General features: G+C 39.9%; 1 protein-coding gene across 1 annotated transcript in view; it reads left to right on the forward strand.

The window, feature by feature from the left end:
- Positions 1 to 19,365, forward strand: part of LOC307018746 (uncharacterized protein) — a 155,886-nt gene that overhangs the window by 100,196 nt on the left and 36,325 nt on the right. The gene's annotated exons all lie outside the window — the stretch shown is intronic.

A 19,365-nucleotide genomic window follows, 5' to 3' on the forward strand; every position in this document is an offset into this window, starting at 1 on the left:
TAAAAATTATCAAATTGCTTCCACTAAGAAAAGTCAGTTTCACTGCGTACTTACAGCTGAAACTATAGCTCAGTGACGTAGCGGCACTAATCAAGGTTTTCTGTAACTGTCCAAGTCTGTGCACATTCTCTTCCAATGAACCAGTCTTTAAACACTGCCAGAGCCCATACCGTGTTCCTGTTAGTGTTTACTTCCTGTCTGTCTTCTTCTGCTGTTCCCGTTAGTGTTTACTTCCTGTCTTCTTCTGTTGATATCGCTGACGTCCAGCACTCTGTCTTTTAACCCCTACCTTTTACGCCTTTTCCCCTTTTCTTTACTGAGGACAGTACAAAAAATCAAATCCAAAGTTTTGTGCTCTCCACACATATTATATATGTAAATAATATAATTTAGTAGTATTCCGTGGTGTTTTGTTATTGGTAAAAACAAATGTTTGTTGTCCACAGATGACGTTAAATTGACCAGACTTCTTTCTACGGATTGATATGACTGCACATAGTCCCTTAGCAACTGTTCTCATTAGCAGTTAGTCTGTTACAGTGGTTTTCAAATGGGGGTATGCGGACCCCTAGGGGTACGTTGAAGTACTGCAGGGGGTACGTGAGATTTATTTTATATTAATGGAGAAAAAAAAACATAATTAATGCTTTTAAACAAACTACTAATAGTAGATTAACTACTTTATTCAAAATTTTACAGTAATTCTGGATAATAAAATGGGAAAAATGAACGGGGTGCTCTCTTTTCCTCTCCCTCTCCTGACAGCCCGTCAGTCTTGTGCAGCTCGCTGAACCTGTAATAAGTGACCCGACAGTAAAGAATACATATATTTCTTATAACTAGTTTAGCTAGTTCCATAGTAGATAAACTAGCTAAGTGTGTTAGATCTAACTCTTAGGGTGCGTTCACACCTGCCTTGTATAGTCTGGTTGAATCGAACCCTGGTGCGTTTAGGCGCTTGGTGCGGTTCATTTGGGTCGGTGTGAACACAGTCCGAGACCTCTTAAGTGAACTAAACAACCGGACTCTGGTCCGCTAAAATAGGTGGCCTCGGAGCGCTTGCTTGCGAACTCTGGAGCGGTTCATTGCTGGTGTGAACGCAGTCCGCACCAAAACATAGGAAGCGCAGTATTTACGTGTCACAAGAACGCGGATATCTTCAAAAATCTTTAGCGAAAGAGTCTTTCAAGACATCGGCGGTTGTTTAGTTAAAGAGTAAAGCAGAATTAAGTGTTGAACAGTATCGTGTAAAGTAAAAATTCTCCGTCAGCTACATAAAAGTAAGAACAGCTGTCGTCGGTGAAACGCCCCTCCTTACTGCAGAACGTCTCTCATGAACAAGAACATGCCGATCTAGAACCCTCCGCTTCGCGTCGGGCTCCTGATCAGCCTGTCTGTGTTATTTTCCCCATAATGACCGCGCCGCTGCACATTATCCCGCTTATTACATGGCCACATTCTCAACAAAGTAACGACATGACTCCCAATATTAATTGAAATGCTTTTGTGGATTTAGAAAATTATTTTATTGATTTGAAAAATAGTTGTAAGTATTGATTTAAATTGACATGCATCCGCGAAGAAAAATAGTACGTTGTTACTGTTTGAATTAACATAGCAACGGCAGGAACTGCTTCGATAGCGTTTTTGAGGAGCTTTTTGATTACAGATTTGAAAACATCGTTGCTTGCTTTAAAAGTAGCAGAATTCATTATGTCAAACCTTGGGAAGTATCTAGATATCCCTGCCCTAATGCCAAAGTAACTGGCAACTGAATATGTGTCACCGTCTGATGTCTATGTATGGACCGCTGCGTAAAAAAGAGGGTTTCTGCCCGTTACTTCTCCGCTGTTTTTTAACGGACGCTGTCTGATTATATAATCATATGCGCGGGCCGCTAGTGTCTGTTGATCTCCAAATTAACAGCAGCATGAGAATAACCTGCCGAAAGTGCCGATGCTCCATGGCGGAGGCTCCGCTAGAAATTGCCGGGATTTGCGTTTTTACCCCCTTAATGTCTGACCAATGGTTGAACAGCATTTCCGAGCACATGACTTGTGTTTAAAGTTTATAGTCCGTTTGAGTTTTGCCCGTGTGAACGCAAACCGAAACTTCTGAAAAATGAAACAATGTAACAAACTGTGGTCTGGTGCGCACCAGAGAGCGGACTATTAGGTGTGAATGCACCCTTAGTATATTTTGCTCCGCTCAACGGTCCGTCACAGCGGCGGAGCTGTGATCCGGAAGAGCTGCGTGTTCCCCGTCAGCAGCAGCTGATCTGATCTCTGATCTCTCTCTCGCGCATCGGGTTAGACTTCACTCGCGTTTATGTCCAGATCTAGCTAGTTCTAGTTAATTATATGACTGCCTGCTTATCAAAGGACCTAAACAATAAGCGTTGCTTGGCAACGCCTTATGGCTGCAAAGTATAGCGCAGCATTATGCATATGTTTATATATGAGGGGTCAAAATCCCATGCATATATTTTTTTTTTCTCTTCATTCCCAAAATAAATAAATATACACATTTTAGGAAATTTTAGAGTTTTATATTAGTTTTTAGAGTTACACATTTCAAAACGCGAAGTGTCAGAATGACAAAGATTTTCAGTGAAGCACAAGCCCATGTTTCTCACTAAATTGTAAGTACAACTTATTAAAAAGATCAGTTCAAGGCAACTAATGTCATCTTAGTGTTATTGCATGATGTTAACATTGGTTTGCCATGAATTTACTGATGGATTGTAAACATTTGAAATGTAGCATTTAAAGGTGACCTATCATGCAAAATGCACTTTTGTACGTCTTTGAAACATGAATATGTTTCCCCGGTGTTCCAGGGAACTCACCAAGTGTCAGAAAACACAACCCTCTCTATTTTCCTCCATACCCATTGTCGTTTGAAAGCGCTGGAGACGCTGTAGTACATTATGCCAGGCCTGTAGATGGTGCTGTTCTCACAGAATCAGCCCATGAAAAGACAGTGTTAAATTGAGCGAAATGAGGAATGGCTAAAATGCATGATCTGTTTGGTATTTTGAAAAATAAAAAGTATAAATATGCCTTATATAGGTATGGCCCTACACTATATTATTCAAATATAGCATGATAGGTCCACTTTAAGTGTTTATCAGTTACAATGTTGTTGTTTTAATAAATCAGACACTGATGGTGCAGCGCTGTACTGTATCTCTTTATATAGGCATTTTTTCCCTAACAAATTGTTTTTGTGCTGATCAGGGGGTGCTGAATAATTTTTTCAAAGGGGGGTACATTATTGAAAAAAGTTTGAGAACCACTGGTCTGTTAGAAAAAATTATTATGCTGCTCAGTTAAATACTTAGTTCTAATTTGTCAATGAAGTCATATAAATCCATGTTATTGAGACGTCGTTCGACATTTCAATGTACGCAACTGGGTTAAAGTGAAATTGCCTTTTTGTAGCCAACATCCAGTGTAGCCAACATTGTCTCTGTGCAGATACGTATGAGCAGTGCAGTTCTTAATATCAGAAGGATTTAAGTATTAGCTGGTCTTTAGGGCTCATATGATCCTGCAGATACAGTGGCCTATTCTCTGGCTATTTTGTCATTCCACACACACCCACACACACATACAGTACGACACTGTCGACCAAAATGATGCCGTCTCCACACTTGCAGACGGAGGCAGGATTAGCCTGAACTGAGAAATAACGAAAAATATTTCTGAGAATATTTGTCTGCTCTGGTTCTAAACCTGAGTGTCAGTTGCAGGTCAAAAAGACTTACGTGCTCAAAGGATATAGACAGGCTGAGGTGTGCAGTTATGGGTTATACTTGATACATTCGATATGAAAAACATCTGGCTGTCTCTGCTGAGCAGCTGCTTCAGCTAATGACGTCCAATGATATCCCTAATGTATTTAGAAAGACAAAGGATGCCTTTTACATACCTAAATAATCACATGACAACTTCTATTTTGTGCCACTGTGAAAGTGCACCAGGGCACTGCCCAGGTGCCCTTAAGCAAGGCACCGCCAGACCTTTCATTACATTTAGCTGATGTATTTATCCAAAAACAAACTCAAAAGCAAAAAGCAATTTCTGATCTTTAAACCCGGCCACATTAAGTGCTACTGCATTAGCTTCACTTTAAGCCAAACCGTTGTAAGTGTTTGGCTTAAATGGAGATTTTTTTATTTATTTTCTTTATTTATATTGGCCAAGGTGCAGTCCAGACAGGAGAGTTTTCAGTCTGTAACGGAAGATGTGTAGACTCTCCACGGTCCTCAAATAGAGCTTGTTCCAACATTTGGGGCCATTTTTTGACAGGTACCTGGATCCCACTCGCAGTGAAGGAGTATCAAGCCGATTGGCCAATGCAAAGTGCATGTGCCGGAGTGTATGGTTTAACCATGTGCTGGATGTGCCTGATCACGTTAGACCAGTACCAGTGTTCTGAAGCGGATCGCAGATAGAATAGTAGGATGGGTTAAATGCAGCGACAAAATGTAACTGTGTGCGAGGCTATGTACACGTGTGTGACGATTAAAGTGGAATTAATTGGAATCTTCCATTTCCTACTTATAGTCTGTTATATTATAACCTTCTTACAAAGATGTACTTGGAATTCTAGTGGAGGAAAACCTTTCCTAGAGCAATGCAAGGGTAATACCTTAACTATAGTGTTAGAGAGAGGCCTAATTCAATTTAAACAAAAACATTGTCCCCCTTCCAGCCATAGCAGATGTATTGCGCAGGTCTTTTACCTAGATGCGGTAACTCGCCTGTACGGTCGGGTATGTATTAGGGATGAATGTTGGGCATATTTGTTAGGTGTGGAAACTGTGTAATGGGGTCAACTGTTTATCTTTTTTATATATACAAACTCTCTAGGTCCTGTTGGGGCAGAATCTCTGCTCCGCGCCGTTCTTATATGAGCGGGTTCTCAAAAGAAGGAAAAATTCAAAGCAGCCAGGATAAGGGTTAAACAATAATCTGCTTTAATGGCGGAAACATACAATACATCACCTTATCACGAAGCACTCTGCAGAGTACTCCGGGCTCAGGTTCTACCACCGTGTGAGACACGTCTCAGGAACGGCAAGTCAAAAACAAGAGCGCCGATCTTCAAAATGATCACAACATTTATACACAGGTGGGGAGGAGTTTTGTCGCTTGATCTTTCCTAGCTATTTGTTATTGGCGAGTTCACTTCTGAGCGAGCGAGCCAGTGAGTTGGTAGTGTTCCATTGGTCGGTTTCACTTCTGGGCGGGACCCCAGGTAGTAAGTCCGCAGTTGTTGATTCCATCGTTTGCTTCACAGTGTATGTGTGTGTGTGTGTGTGTTTGTCCCTCTGCACCTTAGGCAGATCCCTCAATCAATGATTCGGAGTCATGACAGAGGACTCTTTGACAGGACACATACTCATTCCCCCTAAACATCTTCAACACACACACATCCTATCATGTATCTTATCACACAACAGCCACCTGTTTTTCTTTATGAAAGCCATATTTGTAAATATCCAAACGCCATCGTCCCATGACAGTCACCGAATCAGTCAACCAACATAAGTTAATTGTTCTCGTGGCTTAATGGCTTCCCTGAACTTCCCTTCATCCCAAAGTCAGCTTACTAGGAATGAATACATTTTATTGATAAGCTCAAAAGGACGTTTATCTCGTTTACTGCTGGGTGACCCAAGTCTTAAGGCCTGCAGGATGTGTAGGAGATAATAATTCTACAAGACTTTAACTGCCTTATATCTGAAAATGTATCCGGGAATTCCCCTGTTGATTGCAAGGACTATTGATAATTAACAGAGAGACCCTAGGGGCCTCTTCTTGGTATCTGCTAGAAAGAAGTCACTCAATGCAGAAATCACAAGTTTAATACACATTATATATAAGGTGACATTAAAATGAATATACCAGATTGAACTTTCCTGCCATAAAACGTTACTTTAATCCTTCAAATAATTCAAATAATACTTCAGTCCATGGACAACAGCTTATTAAATGTGTCTGTGCAGAAAATAGTAAAGAGAACAAAGAGATTAATGAAATGTCAAAGTGACCAGCTGCAGCTCTGAAGCAGATTTAAGCTTAGGGTTCCACGGGCTGTTCTTGGGAATAAATGGGAGTAAACAATATGACCTCATGAGTACAAAAGCAGAATGTGTGTGTGTGTGTGTGTGTGTGTGTGTGTGTGTGTGTGTGTGTGTGTGTGAGAGAGAGAAAGAGTCTGTACATATGACAGTGTTACCCCTAAACTCCAGAAGTAGGACACTAATGATGCTTTTCATCATTTCAGTCTGAAGGAATGAGGACAGTATTCATTTTATATCTCTTTCCTCTGTTTTTATTCTTTTTCTCTCTCTGTTCTGTGAGAATGGAGTTGAACATTGGCTTAAAAATAAATATAGAACCAAAAGGAGATCATTTGTAATAGAATAAAACATAAACAAACATTTTCTTTATTACATTACATATAGCTGATGAATTTATCCAGAAAGAAACTCAAAAGCAAGAATTAATTTCTGATCTTTAAACCCAGTCAGATTAAGTACTACTGCATTAGCTTCACTTTAAGCCAAACCTTTGTTCTAAGGAAGGGAGATTTTAGTTTTTTTAATTTATATTGACCAAGGTGCAGTCCAGACAGGAGTTTTCACTCTGTGATGTGTTGACTCTCTGCGGTCCAGATATAGATGGGGAGCTCGTTCCAACATTTTGGGGCCATTTCTGAAGTGGTACCTGGATCCCACTTGCAGTGAAGGAGTAGCAAGCCGATTGGCCAATGCAGAGCTAAGTGCATGTGCTGGAGTGTATGTTTTAACCATGTGCTGGATGTAGGAAGGGCTTGATCCATTTACATAGTGTAGTCCAGTAGCCTACCAGTGAAGCGGATTGCAGGTAAGATAGTAGGGTGGGTTTAATGCAGGGACAAAAATGTAACTCTGTTCGATGCTGTGTACGCGTACACGTGCGAAAACCAAAGTGCCAAAAGTTGTCCAATGAAGAGTTGTGTATTTTAAGGGTTGCTAATAGAAAGCTTTTCTTTACCTTCAAACAGAACCAGTCTTTTTGCTAATCTAAATTGACCGCCTCCTACATTTACCTTACAGAAAGAGAGAATGGTAGCCATCCTGATTATCTCCCAGCAGGAAAAGTAAAAAAATATAAAGTACCTCCAAAAAGTGTCAAACAAAAGTTTCCCGCCTGTGTGATTGCCTGGCCCGCCCTGATTTTTTCCACCTGCCGCCCTTGTGTTACGGTGCGTCCACACAGCAGCGTTAAAAAAATCTTCCAACGCTTCTGCCCATTCACTTTGAATGGGGTGACGTCACTTTGCCTCACTTTTTGCCGAACTGCATTGTGGGAAGCAAAGCGGATATTTCCAGGCATCTCAGGATTCAAAAGTTGAGCAATGTTCAACTTTTGAATCTTCTGAAGCTTTCGGTAGAAGCGTCAGCCAATCAAATCATATGCCAGTACAAGCTCTAGCCAATCAAACCGCTGCTTGTGTGTCAGGGGCGGGAGATTCATGTGATTGGTTGTTGGTCGAGCTTCAGACACGCCCGCCGGCAAGCTTTTTCCAAAGCCGCTGTGTGGACGTACCGTTGTTGCATGCTCTCTTGAGCCGTGTCATGCCTGTTTGATTAGTTCTGCTTGTATTTCAGTCCTTTTTCACATCCTTGTATGTAGTCTCTCAGAAATGTCTATCCAGTTTTGCCTTGTCTTGCCTTGCCCTGCCCTCTTGCAATAAGAGGAATATTTCTGTTAACAGTTCCTGTGAAGTTTTTACGTGTACTCCGTTTGGGTCCACCCACCCTTTTCCGTAAAACTGATTTTTTTTAATTAGTTTTGGCAAGACAATAGTCTACAGCAGAGGTGCCCAGTACGTCGACTGCAATGCTGGTAGATCATTCATTAAAAAAATCCAGCTCCGTTAAAATAGACAAAACAGGTTTTGATCCCTCCTCCCTTGGCCTCCCTGCCACTTAATTCAGGAGTTTACTTGATTGACAGAAAAAGCGACCTATCGATTTCCAGTCTGTTAACCCAGAATGCAAAGCGATACAAAATCAGTCAAGTGCCGGGAAAACTCAAATTAAGTTAAAGAGACAAACAAGAGACAAACAACAAAATGAGTGCGGGCCAGAGCAAAAAGCTAAAGACATACCACTTCCACACAGAATGGGAGGAAGAATATTTTTGCGATGTCACATTCAAAGGTTATTTGCCTTATTTGTAAAGAAAGCATCGCTCTGCCAAAGCAAGGTAACGTGGAGAGGCATTGTCGAAGTGTTCACAAGGCATATGACAGCGACTTCCCTCCGAGTAGCGAGTTGAGAAAGAGAAAGATCATGTGTTATTGCTACAAAAACATTATCTCGCAGTCTTAGTGTCGCCAACTTGTTTCTAACATGCAAAAAGACAAACAAATGCGTCTATGGTCGGTGTATTTTCGACCTTTCCAATCCAGACGAGATCTCTCTCCCCCGTCTGTGTGCGAGGGGGCGGGGCAGTTTACACACACTCGGCTACATGCAGCAACACACGGAGGAGATGGCGGAGAGAAGCGCTCCAAGGTGTGGTTAAATGTTACCCGTCTTGAGGTGGACAATGCTCCTTGCCAAGAGTGTTTAGCATGTAAGGGCGGTAACACGAGCAATTTGTCTAAACATTTAGCAAAAGTGCACCACATTCAGAAATGCACCGGGCTCGACTGTCTTTCTAGTAGCTCTGTAGCCCCATCCACGAGTAACGTATCAACGTCAGGTGTTATGTATGCTAGCAGCAACACACAGAGTTAACTCAATTATACAAACATGGGTTAATGATTAGAGGTAACTGAGTTATTTATTTTGTTAAAGTTCAGCTATTCTGTTTACAGTTCTGTCATCACATTATTTATTTTTTGAACAATGTTTTTTATTAATTTTTCAATAAAAACATACAAAAACATAAAAAAAAACAAAAAAAAACAACACAATAACACATGTCACACTATTTACACAATGAAAAACAGTCAAACCTCACTGCATACACAAATACAAAATCAGTAAAAATATACATATTGAAAACAATAATCACAAATAGGTAAATACAAATAATAAATACAATTGTCACACTGTCTCAATGATAAATCAAATCTACTGTTGCCTGAGAAAGTCCATTAAGGCTGTCCACACCTCTTCGAATTTCTGCAATTTACCCCTAATTACATAGGTTAGTTTTTCTAATGTAACACACATAGCCATTTCTCTAATCCAAGATTGTGTAGAGGATACTTCAGTCTCTTTCCAAGATAAAGCAATCATCCTCCTGGCCTGCAGGAGGCCAAAGGTGATCAGAGTCTTACACTTGGAGTTAATAGAAAGGCAATCCGGGTATATCCCTAAAATGCAAAGTTTTGGTATGCAAGGTACCTGAATACCTGTGATTCTACTTAGAATGTGGGTTACTCTTTTCCAAAAATCTACCAGCTTAGGACATTCCCATACACAATGGATCAAAGTACCTTTCTCAGTCAAACATTTCACACATGTATCTGGAATGTCAGGGGACCATTTATTGAGTTTCTCAGGGGTTATGTATGTTCTCATTAGCCATTTGTGTTGTAGCAGTTTCATTCGCGTATTAATGGTTTGTGATTGAGCTTTCAAACAGGCTGACGTCCACTCAGCTTCTCCGATATCTTCCTCAATATCTAAACTCCATGCTCTCCTTCTATCATGACTAGACTCCTCGTCGTGCGAGACAAGTGCTGTGTATAGAATAGAGATTTGACGTTTCCCATTCATGTGTTTCAACACAATGTCCTCAAGGCAGGACAGAGGTGGTTCATGTATAGTCTGGTGCTGCTTTGATGAAATAAAATGCTTCAATTGTAAGTATTTCAAGAAGTGTTTTTTTGGAATTGAGTATTTTAAACAAAGGTCATTAAATGTTAGTAAAATGTTGTCAACATATAAATCTCCAATTTTTTGCACCCCCCTGTCAGCCCAGACCTGAGAACCACCATCTGCCCTGCCAGGGGCAAACTGCGCATTATGCCAAATAGGTGAAAATTGAGAGATGGGGGGAGTGTCGCCAAAATGTCTATGAGCCTTAAACCATATATCCACCGAGTTTTTTAAGAATGGGTTTGTTGTTTTTTTCTTTAAAGTTTTAACATCTGCTGAATATAAATATAGACTTAATGGAAGCTTAGGTACTGATGCTTGTTCAATATAAACCCATGTTGGAGGAGAGTTTGTGACAAAATAAAACATAGCACTACGCAGCTGAGCGGCCCAGTAATACCACTGTAAACTGGGCATCTGTAATCCACCCCTATCATAAGGCAAGTACAATAATCTGAGTCTCAGTCTGGGTTTTCTATTGTTCCAGATAAATCTACTAAATGCAGTATTCATTTCTTTAAAAAACGATTTTGGTAGTGGCATTGGGAGTGACTGAAAAAGATATAAGAACTTTGGTAATATAGTCATCTTAATTATGTTGATCCGACCAATCATTGATATTGGCATTGTTGTCCATTTTTCAAGTAGGTCTTGTACCTCTCTTATCAACGGGTCGTAGTTTGCATTAACAACTGTATTAATTTGGGGGGTAATCTTAATTCCAAGGTAGGTAAAGCCCTCCCTCGCATTAAGAAAGGGTGTACTTATCACTGGATTGGCTCTTTCTTCTTTATTCAGGAAAAGTATAGAAGACTTCTCATTATTAATATTGTATCCAGAAAACTGACCGAATGTATTAATTAAATGTAATAATGTCTGGACACTGTTTGATAAATCAGACAAAAAAAGAATCACATCGTCTGCATATAACGATATCCTGTGTTCATGTTCTCCAATTGTTATACCTGACAAATTGGTTTCTGCTCTAATGGACATGGCCAAAGGTTCGATGGCCAAAACGAACAATAGTGGAGAGAGAGGACAGCCCTGGCGGGTTGACCTCTCTAGTGTAAACAAGCTTGATAAATTGTTATTTGTCATTACACGTGCTGTGGGGTTAGTGTATAATAGTTTTATCCATTTTATAAATTTCCCCCCAAGTCCATATCTTGGTAACAAATTAAACAAGTAAGGCCACTCGATTCTATCGAACGCTTGTCTAGCATCTAGAGATAAAAGCGCTGTATCCCTGTTGTTATTTTTGAAGTGGATTATGTTGAGGACCCTTCTGATATTATGAAATCCCTGACGACCCTGTACGAACCCATTCTGGTCATTATGTACCAAAAGAGAGACGTATGGGTCTAACCTTTTAGCAAGGACTTTACACAATATTTTTGTGTCTACTCCCATAAGACTGATGGGCCTGTAAGAAGAGCAGGTGGTCGGTATTTTTCCAGGTTTCAAAATAAGAATTATTGTAGCAAGTCTTAAAGCTGGTGGCAATATACCATAATTTAATGACTCTTTGAACATATTCAAAAGAGGGATCAACAACTGCATTTGGAAAGTTTTATAAAACTCTATTGGAAGGCCATCAGGCCCTGGAGCTTTGCCTGAGTTAATACTTTTTATGGCTTGCAAAAGCTCTTCCACCGTTATGTCCTCATCCAGGTCCTCCTTAACCTCCTCTGTGAGAGTTTTAAATTGGAGCTGATTAAGAAAGGTATCTCTGTGAGTAGGTGTGGGGGAGCATTCTGACCTGTACAGTGACTGATAAAATTCTTTAAATGTATTATTAATATCTAGGGGATCGTTTGATATCTGTCCTGATTGGGTAGTTATGCCATTAATGGCTCTTTCAGATTGTATTTTTTTGATTCTCCAAGCTAACAGTTTGCCGGCCTTTTCTCCCTGATCATAAAAGGCCTGATTCAACCACAGTAAGCTTTTTGCTGCTCTATCAGATGTTAGTTTATTGTATTCCGTTCTTAAAATTAGTAAATGTTTTTCTTTTTCAAGGTCCTCATTATTATTTATATCCATTTCCAAAGATTTTATTTGTTTCTCCAATTCATTAATTTCTGCTTTTTGTTTTTTGTTTGTAGTGCTTGTGAAGCTAATAATGTGCCCTCTAATATATGCCTTGAAGGCTTCCCATCTAATACATGCATTAGTTTGATTAGTATTAATCTGAAAATAGTCGTCAATCTTATCTTTAACATATTTGATAAATTTTGGATGTTTAAGCCACTTCACTTGTAAACGCCAATAAGTGGGAGACTGCTGAAGCTTTTCAATTTGTACAGACATAGAAATGGGGGAGTGATCACTAATAACTATACAATCATACCAACACTTCTTAATACTGGATACCAGTTCTTGTGAAACCAAAAAATAATCAATTCGAGACCTGGATTTATGTAATCCGGAGTAGCATGAATATTCCAATTTATCTAGGTTGAGTTTTCTCCAGATTTCAGATAAATTTAAGTCTGTGATGTATTGTAAAATTGTTTTTCTAGACTGTTTTTTATAGGGATCACATTTTGTAGATCGGTCTATCGATGGGTTCAAAGTGCAATTGAAATCTCCACCGATAATATTCAGGCCATATAATGAAGACAAGGTCAAAAAGAAATCTTCAAAAAATCGTGGGTTATCCTCGTTAGGACCATATATGCTGACTAAATTCAGTACCCGAGAAAGGATCCTACCCTGAGCAATTACAAATCGTCCTTGGGGGTCCCGGATAGTATTAATAAGTTGAAAGGGAATTGTTTTATGAATAAGAATAAGTACACCTCGAGCGGAGTTATTATATGTGGCCTGTATAACTTGGCCAGGCCATCTTCGCTGTACTTGTTTAATTTCGGTGACTGTGATATGAGTTTCCTGAAGAAAGATTATTTTAGATTGTAGGTTTTTAAGTCTATTCATTACCTGTTTCAGTTTGGTTAGCTTATTGAGTCCCCTAACATTCCAGCTTGTAAATCTTAAATCAGACAGTTTTGTACTTTCCATGTTGGTTTATGTACAGTGAGATATATGACTGTGTTAAGTGTGACAAAGTAAAAACAAAAAACAGTAAACAAAAACAAAGAATAGATAAAGACAACCCAAACCAAACCCCACATATAACCTTTTGAACCCCCTCCCCCCTTCCCTTACTTAAACTAGGCATGTAGGGCAAGTACCAATCCACAAACAATGAGGAGTGGTTATACTGTAGGCACTTCTCTCAGGCAGCCCCTCCCCCGGTCCCCCCCAACCCCTTATCATGAACTAAAAGTTCAAACAATTAACGTCCTTAAAATGAAGGATAACATTAATAACACTTCTTGGTTTAGCTGCCTCAGAATACTGTTAAATAACACAACAAATGTATCGGCAGATAGAAGGTGCATAAAATAAAGTGTCCACCAAATAATGTTATAGCAGCTCTGTTAATACTTAGAACGATTTAGAGAATACAGAATATACACAAATCCAACTTTGCATAACTTATATTAAACGACTGTGCACGTATATTGCCCATATCAGTCCCTTTGCAATACCTGTATTCATCGGCGTCCTGAAGTTTGTGAGTCTGGGATGAAGTTTTCAGCTTCTTCTGGTGTAGAAAAAAGAACTATATTCCCGTTGTGCAGAGCTCTCATCTTGCAAGGACGAAGGGTGAATCCCCGAAAAGTTCCAGCATCAATGAATTTCTTTTTCACTGCATTAAACGTGCTCCGCACCTTCATGGTCTCCGCTGCTAGGTCTTGAGCAAAGAAGAGTTTGTGACCATCATGAGTGGGAGAGCGTTGTTTGGATGCTTTGAAAACAAATTCACGGTCTTGAAACTGCTGGAATCGGATGATAACAGCTCTGCTCCTCTGGTCCGGTCTTGGTCGAGCCCATATGCGGTGCGCCCTTTCTAGGGGGAGAGATTTAGCGGCATCGGCCCCCAGCCAGACCGGCAGCATACGCTGGATGTAGTCAGTCATAGGCTGGGTACCCTCAGCATTCTCCGGGAGCCCCACCAGTCGTAGGTTCTTTCTCCGGGCACGATTTTCTAGATCTTCCGTTTTGGATTCTAGGTAGGTGATGCGTTTAACGGCGTCAGTCAGCTCCGTGTGTACAGTCTGCAGGCTATCCTCGTTATCTCCGATGCGCCCCTCTGCCTCCGTTAGCCGCGTAGCATTAGCACTGATGTCCTGTTGAAGGTCCGCAAAGCTCTTCTGTACAGCATCAACAGAGTTATTCATCTCGACTATGCGTCTCTCCACGTTGTCGAGTTTAGCCCCAAAGCCATCAAGAGCACTTATCTTGTTGTTCATTGCTGTGACGGTCATACCGAGTGACTTTAGTTCACCAAGCACCACAGCTAAGTCACTCCGTGGGTTAGCTGCCTCGTTAGCAACCTCGGCTACCTCCGCCGAAGTAGTAGTTTTAAGTCTCTGAGAGCCTCGGGGCTTGGAGCCGCTTTCACAGTCTTTCAACGTCGTTTGTTTAGACATCGTGTAGAACCAGTTAGAAGTGTTAATAGTAATTATAAAATAGGACTTTTAGCGGAGTTGCGGGGAGCACTCACTTTATGCTGCCATCTTGGTCCGTGGCTCTACAGCGCCCCCGTCATCACATTATTTAATACGATTTATTAAAACATTGTTTTCTTTTGATGTGAAATATTATTTATTTTATTTAAATAAAAAGCTATGTTAATTTTGTTCACAATTTATTAAGTTAATTTAATAATATATGTATTTTTGAATCAAGTATTCATCTTTATTGTCTTCATTGTTAGTTTCCACATGCCTAAAACAACCTCAAGCTAAATCTAAAAGTTGATGGCTAAATAAGAGCGTTTGAGAAATTGTGCAAGGCATACAGTAATAGTCAGAATAGTCGATTAATCGTTTCATTAATCGATAGATTAATTGATTATCAAATTAGTCGTTCGTTGCAGCCCTATTGTAGTTATCCCATGTATAAATAAAACGTGTTATTCAGCAACCCTTGCGATTTGGGATTTTATTTTTGGTTGGTAGACCTCGGTGAGCTGGTCATTTCAAAAGTAGCTCACCGGCCCAAAAAGTGTGGGCACCCCTTTGTCTACAGGAAAGCTAGCTTACATGCTGACACTGGAAGTGTTTCAGCCAAGATCATAAGTTATCCGTCTCAAACGTTTCTTACATTACAGGTAAACTGAGGTTTACAGCTGTCTATGCCAGTATGGCTTACGTTTATTGTGCATTTGGGTTTTAAGGCGAGACACTACAGGTGAATAGGGTACTTTTTTTTAACTCAAAGATATCAGCTAGAAATTTCTCCAGTAATTACTGACATTAAGACAATTGTTTTTTGTATTACAAGTTTTATGAAATAGCATGTTTAAATATGCAAATGAGCCATAATCTCATAAATGATATGCATATTTTAATACATTTCAAGAACACAAATCTGAATATTGGATAAAGCCAGGTTCAAAATTCTTGTTTCATTTTGTAGTTATATAATAATCTAAAGTTTTTACATAAGGGATTTTGGATATCTCTTTTATCACTCCATAAATCAGAAAATACTTTCAACAGCCCTAAAATATCAATTTTCGCCATGTTTTTAGATATAAAATGTTATATAATTCAGGCTATGAATGATATATGAACAAACCCTTCTGTAAAAACCTTCAAAATATTGATAGAAATATAACTGGAAGGTTTGGTGTATAAGTAAGTGTTCCTGAAGTGGACATTTCTCACTCAGAATAGGAGAATAAACTAATTTTTAAAAAACGATCTTTAAAGATTGCTGTGTGGCGCTACCTAAACCCTCATGTTCTTTGGATAATAGCTTGCGACTCGACGCACTCCATGAAGGTATTTCATGGTCAGGGTAATTAGTTTTTTGTATAACCTTGCTTTGTGCAAGTGACAATTGTTGTCGTCTTCTCTGTGAACGTTTTTTTTTCTGTTCTTTTGCCATTTCGAGATTTAAATTCCTAGCGGAAAGCTAAACCAAGAAGTGTTTTAGCACAGCACGTGACGCATCTGAATGAATCACGTTGTCAGAAATTGACACCAGTCAATGAGATTTTGTTTCTCGGTTTAAGACACCTTTGTACTTTCACGATTGGTTGCTGATACAAAGGAAAAGACCATATTTGGATCGGATGAGATTGTGCAGGTAAGAGACGGAGCTTTCCAACGATACTTCTGATTACGGTCAGGCTGGTCAGGCTATAGAGCTCCTGCGGATGATGTCACATATGCTGGTCACGTGACGAGAAACGAAGGGGGCAGCCATTTTGGCAGTAATCGCGTCAGTAAATTCATTGGCAGGCACTGGCAGACTGTCGAGGATGGTGGATAACTGCTGTGCACCAGGTTGCACAAATAGGCGTGGGAAGAAGAAAGGTGTATCTTATTATCGCATTTCCAAAAGACGCGGAGAGGAGGGAAAAGTGGATCGCAGCGATTAAAAGAGCCAGGAGCCGTCTGAACAAGACTGAAAGATGGGAACCCCCGGCCGTTTGCTTTCGCTTATGCAGTGATCACTTCATATCAGGTGGGTGAAGGAATACAGTACAATGCTACAAAAAGTTTCTGGTCAGTTTAATTTTTACCGAAGTAGAATCTAGCACCCAGTTATTATAGCTAACGGACTCTGTGATGTCCCTTTTTAACTCAACAAGTGTGGCTCTGGTGCAGCCTAGCCAGTTAGCTTGTAGCAAGCTAGTGGTAAACAAACCCGTGTTGAAAATATTCCTCGGGACTCGGGGAGAGCAGCTCTCCCCGAGTCCCGCTGTGCAGTTGCAGTGGGCTCCCAGCACAACACCGTCGTTCCTGACCACCACCCATGGCTTTAGTTGACTTTCATTAAGCCTTTGGGAGTGATTAACCTATATATGAAATTCAAAAATAGATAAATAAAGGTTAAAAACGCCAGCCACTTTGGTTGAGTACGTTCAAAAATACAAACTAGTTTCAGACGCACTGCAGTAGCTATCCAAGCTAATAAACAAACATGCTAACGTGACACTGCCGTAGCTAGACAAGCTAATAAACAAACAATGCTAACGTGACACTGCCTATCAAACTGGAATAATTTAATACTTACCCTTGCAGTGATGATGCCGAAGTTTTTGGATGTAAGACTCCACAGTTGAATGTTGTTTACGAAGCCGGACTGACACCATTTGTAAGCCTCCAAGCTTTTGTAAGCTCTGAGGGAGTCTCCTGAGTACACTGATGGAAAGCTTACAAGATAGCTGTGGATGTCCGCGTAGCGCAAGTCGGGTACATCGTCTTCAGAGCAGGAGGTTATGCTCTTGAAAAGCACACCGGGTGCATTATATGGGTTGCTTATATTTAATCTTTCTAATTTTGTACTATAAAGCCGAATTTCACTTGAATTAAAATGAGATACTCGCACGGTAGGAAAACGCTGGCGCCGGTCGTCATGTTTACTGCCAAAATGGTGGCTGATAACCAAAAGTCACGTGACCGCAGGAGCTCTATAGAGTCAAGGCATCAATTTAGCCAGTAAGATTCGTCCTCAGGGGACCATGAATGTCCGTACAACATGTCAAGACAATCTATCCAATAGTTGTGGAGAAACTTTAGTTTGGACAGAGTAGCATACTGACCAAGCAGAAAAACAGGGACATCCATAGCTTAAAGCTACTACTTTTCCAGTTATTTCAGCAACACACTCTCACTCCATAATCGTCCAGGAGCGACGTTTGGTCAGGGTCCCCGAGGCGTGCAGTTGTGACGTTCCTAGGCTCCTTCAGCTTCATAAAGGGACGCAAATAGCTTTCAACTGATTGCAATGTATTCCCATCTGCTGCGGGATTTTACGCTCATGGAAGCACGGCATTCGTTTGTGTCGGCTGCCCTTAAAGGCAATGTGAGCGTCCATTCCCATTGGATAACGGAGAATTGTACACCCGGAAGTAAGTATTCCCCTTACTGTCGATTGATTTTACAGTGATATCTTCACTACTCATCGACTAAAAAACACCAGATTATCCTTGTTAATTACACAACATTGATTGGTTTAAATTGTGTGCAATGCTTTTGTATGTTTCCCCTTTGATTCGGAAAAACAAATATTTTTTCGGAGTAAAGGATGGCAGAAGACACTACACTACCCAGAATCCCCAGCTATCGTTTAGGACTACACCCTCTGCTCTGTTTGACAAACCCCGTTTTTTTTCACCATTCATTCCAATGGCTGGCGTCTATGTCACGTGATCTTCAAATTTCTCCCTGCAGAAAAAAAAAACATGGCCGAATTTCGTTTTATTCTAGCGGTGGAGCCGTTCAAATCCGGTTTTGGACAGTCTACCATGGTTCCATCCCATTTCAAGCAGGTAGCACAATCTACCTGCATTGCATTACTCTAAATGTGTAATAACGTGCTTTAACCAGTAGGTGGTTTGGGTTAAAAAGCTGTCAAGTTTACAGTGTTAACAAAATAAAATATACTGCTGTTTCTGGTTTAGTTTACGACGGATATATTTAGTTATTGTTTTGATATTTTTAACACAAAAGCGATGGAAAAAACCCACAGCAACACAGAAAAGATGGTCTTAACATGACCCAGCGGTCTCGTAGTTAATAAAAAACAATAATATCAAAACAAAATATTACTACTAACTTTATTGTGATTTTCAAACTGAACGGTAAAAGAATAGTTTCCGGTCTATTCTGAGCCCGATCTCTGTAGATAAATAAAAAATAAAGAACTACGACAGATGTGTAATATATTTAATGCAGCCGAACCATTTATTACAATGCATTCATGTGATGACTTTCAAAGAGTAAAGCAAGCACTGCTGAATAAAATATGATTTTATCTTTTACGAAACGTTTTTTCATATGGAATGCAGTTGGAGGTCAACCAATCACAGAGCTTGAGAACCAGCGCCATATAGATAGAAGAGTTACGACAGCGGAAGTCCAAAAACGGTTATCGTCACGTGGTTCATGCAGACGAGGATCGTTCCCCGGAAGTTCATGGCGGGCAATGTGAATGCATTGATAACAGGAGATAGAACTACGATTTTTGGTAATTATTAGTGAATAAAGGTTTTGATTTGCAATATTTATACAACAAATCGATATGTGTATGAATTTACATCAATATGTTTTAAAAATAAAATAGAATTTGCTAATGTTAAGTGATAATATTAGGATTAGTGTGAACAACTAGTTTACATGTTAGGCTAACAGTGCCTTGGTTAAAGAGCCTGTTGCTGTTTATAGCTTTGAATTCTTTAAAACCAATATTATCTTCTTAAACTTGTATTGTGGTCAGGAGCATCACTTTCTAATGTTTATTGATATATTTAGAGGGAGGGGATCTAAAGGAATGCTTCAAAATTCAGATTAGATTAATTTCTACCATTTTCTTAAATTTATGGTAGTTTCAGTAATCCCATGGTAATTGAGGACACAAGTTATCTAAATGACTAATGTCAT

Source organism: Notothenia rossii (assembly GCF_949606895.1).
Source record: "Notothenia rossii genome assembly, chromosome: 9".
NCBI lineage: Eukaryota > Metazoa > Chordata > Actinopteri > Perciformes > Nototheniidae > Notothenia > Notothenia rossii.